This window comes from Phocoena phocoena, chromosome 10 (genome assembly GCF_963924675.1).
Source record: "Phocoena phocoena chromosome 10, mPhoPho1.1, whole genome shotgun sequence".
In the NCBI taxonomy this organism is placed as follows: Eukaryota; Metazoa; Chordata; class Mammalia; order Artiodactyla; family Phocoenidae; genus Phocoena; species Phocoena phocoena.
The window spans coordinates 80,310,164-80,313,839 of record NC_089228.1 but is presented as its reverse complement, the minus strand read 5'-3'; positions in this window follow the sequence as shown (position 1 = coordinate 80,313,839).

The window sequence follows — 3,676 nt, the reverse complement described above, 5'->3', positions numbered from 1 at the left end:
GATAGGGATCTGCCACAGTCAGGCAGGCCACAGACCTGGCCGTGCAGTTGGACACCTTGTGCAAAGTGGGTCATGCCATTCCCGTGATCCCAGATCGCCAGGCAGAGCGTCAAGGGCTTTGCAGGGCCCCGTGCCTCTCCCGTTCCTTTAGAAAAGTACAAAAGAGTACAGCTCAGCCCACAGGCTGCTCAGCAAGTGCACAGTTCGCCCAGCAGGGCGGGCCGGCCTGGCGGGAGTTCACTTGCTGGGACCTTTTGTCCTGTTCCTGCCAGGCGGGCCAGCCAGGGAGCCGCGAAGGGGGTGCGGGGACCGGTGTGAGTGCAGCTGAGGAGCCGCCTCCCCTGCCAGCCGGTGGCCACGAGCTCCCCGCGCCGTGGGGTTGATTTCTGTGAACCCCAGTGGGCGGGGAGGGGAGGACAGAGGGGAGATGGCCCCAGGCCCCTGCCCCCAGCTGGCCCTCAAACTGGAGTGCCCTTTCTCTCCGCTCTGTGGTCACCATCTCCGAGTGGCGACTGCATTTTCCAAAGTAAATTTTTGCTCCGTGATCCCGTCTCCTTTACCCTGCTTTATTTTTTCTTGCTGACGGTCACTTAACGTACCATATTTTACGTGTGTGTTCCTGCCCAGCCTGGAATTTTGTTTCCTGCTGCACCCGTCAGGGCCGTCCTGCCTCTGCTCCTGGCATGGGGCAGGTGCTTGGTAAGCATGTGGTATGAATGAGAAATGAATCCATGGTATTAAGGGACCTGGACGTGTGGCCGGCTGGACAGGAACTCAGAACTGTGCTGAGATGATGAAAGCAAACCTTTGCTGGAGAAGCGTCCTGGTGACCAGTGTAAAAACAGCCCCTTCTGAGCAGGTCACGGGACGTGTCCAGTTGTGGGCGTGGCCCGGGGAGAGGCTGGGGGAAGCCATGAACGTGGCCGCGTCCAGCCCACAACCAGGCCTCCGATTCCCCGGCCAGGGACTCTGCTGGTTAGGGCCTCATGTTCCCCCTTCTCAACATAGACGTTTCAGGAATTATGAGCAACTCTCTCTGAAAATTACTACTGTTGTGATTGTTTGGCTACCTTTTTCACGTGTTCCCAAGTTGGATGGTGAAAAGTTCTGCAAGCCTGAGAGAATTCTCAAGCTGAGAGGAAATGTGGTCTAAGAACAGCTGGGCTCTTACTGGCAGAAGCGTGTGGAGATGTTCCGTCTTAGAATGAGCCCCTGTGCTGCCACCTCCTGCAGGGCTCAGGACGGGTTCAGATTCGGATCGTTCAGGGCAGATGGCCTGTAACAGAAGCCTTCAGTATCACCACATACTAGATCCCGTAGTCTCGTCTGGGGGCCTGCTGCTGGGTTCAGTGCGATTGGACTGAAATTTTGCCTTGTGTTTAGCCAGGCTGCTTTTCTGTTGCCGTGATGTCAGCATTGTCATCTTTGTAACGATGGGTCATTTATACCCATGCCTGGGCCTCATTTTTTCCCTAAGTCCACGAACGTTCTCCCCCCACCTCCACACCACAGGTCTGTTTCCTGTCATTTTTGAGCATTCCTTGACTTCTGTTTCCAGCTTTTCTACATCCTCCCTACATAGAAACCAAAACTGGTTGCAGGCTCCCGTGAAAGGGCTCTTAGTTAAAAATGAGAAGCGTGTTCTTACTGTTTTCGTCAGGTGTGTTCCTGACGTTAGATCCCAGAATGCTGTTACTTGCTAGGACTTTTACAGCTTGCTGTTAATGCGTATGTACATCATTTCCAACATCTGCGTGTTGGCAAACTCGGTTGGTTTTGGTGTTCAGCACGTGCCTTCTCCCCCATCGTGAAAATCTAGTCCGTTCTAGGCCTCCAGGCGAACTCTTTGTGTTTTTCCCTATTCAACAATCCTTTGTACACAGGTAGGTTTAGTACGTTCATTTCAGCCTCATCTTTCAAGCTCAGATAATGCTTCACGCTGACAGGTGCCTCTCTCCGGAGATGTTGTCAACTGTCCCACCTTCCATTGCTGCCCCCTGCGGGTGTTAGGACTTGCATTGGATGTTGTGGGCTCACTGGTGGGAGTTTAGTGGGCAGGGCACACGGACGCTGGCGGTATCCACTGTGGAGTGGACCCTGCGGCAGACACACAGCAGGAAACCTTTATGGGAGGGCTTTCTGCGCGCCAGGCACTGCTCTAAGGACCTTAGGCGTATTGGTGTATTAGATCATTTGCTCTTCTTAACAGCCTGAGGGGCAATTATTATTTCCCACATGTTACAGGTAGGAGGCTAAATAAGTTGTCCAAGGCCATATTACTATTAGGTGGAAAAAATGGGTTTCAAACCCAAATTGTCTGATAAGGAGCCCAACGTGGAGCCTCTTAATCACCTGCCAGCCTGTCACGCTTTTCTACCTAGTTGTGTAGCTGTTGAATGACAAAGGTGGCATATCTAATTGTTGGCACTTGGGTGTGTGGGAGCTGGTGGCTTCTTGGCTGAGGGAGTCCGCACCCTGCAAGTCTCCCCCCAGGGCAGGACAGATGCTGGAACGGAACCCTGGTCGCTGCTGCTTTCAAGGTGTCATCGATGGCAAATGATTAACTGCCTAGTTGATGAAACCAATTTTGCCTTTGCCCTTGGAAGCAAAAATATTTGTGGTTATTTCTATGAGAGTAATGACCAAGACAGTTAAACGTATGCCTCCGAACTTTAATATAGAAAATCTAGTCAATACACAGATGAAAAGATGCTTCGCTACCCTATAAATGTAAATCTTAAATGGGGGGAAAATAGGGAGTTTTAAAGTCTTAAAGTTGGAGGTAGGTCTGTAACCAGTGATAGGAGATCATCTCCAAGATGTTGTCAGTGAAAATAATCAGCAATATTTTTCCAAGCCTTTTTTTTTTTTGCAGTTACCACAGTAAGAATATATTTCACATCGCAGCTGAGTACATCATACTCATAAGTATGGTACAGTAACACTGAAGATTCGTGACAGTATTCATTCTCACTAAGGGCAAAGCACTGTGATTATTATGATCAGTTTATTATTTCTAATGCGAAGTTGACTTGATCATCTATTAATGGGTTGTGACCAACAATTGTAAAAACTCCCATTTGGCGTGACTTCTTTTGTGCTCAAAAGAGAGAAATCTCTGGAAGTATACCCAAGAAATGGTACCAGTAGGCTCCTTCTAACAGTGGGGTGGAGGGATTGTGTTGGAGCAAAGTGATGAGATTTTTCTTACCTCCTCTTTTCATTTTAAATGTTTGAATTTTTTTTACTATGGACGTGAGTACGTTAAGACAGTAGTTAATAAAAGTACCCAGCAGAGGAACTGTCTTCTCCCTGTGGCGGTCCTATTTGCCCCGATGGGCTCTTCCCTGTCTGCCTCCTTTCTATCCAGTTCCATCCTTCTCCTCACTGAGATTTCAGCTTCACGGAGAGAGTTTTTAAAGAGCTGAGAAAAGAAGCACAGAAAACTGGCGCTTCATTTATAAAGTGAATTCACGGGATTGTGTCTTTTCTTTTGATTTTCAAATTAGAACTTAGCCCATAAGTTACTTTTGTGAGTTTAAAAAGAAATTGTACATGAGGAACTTAACCTTGTCCAGAGCATGTTCCCTGAAAAGAATTTGTTCTTGTTGTTTTATGAAAAAATACAAAAAGCATTTTGAGTAGAGATTTAACCAGTGTCTCTTTTTCTTAATAG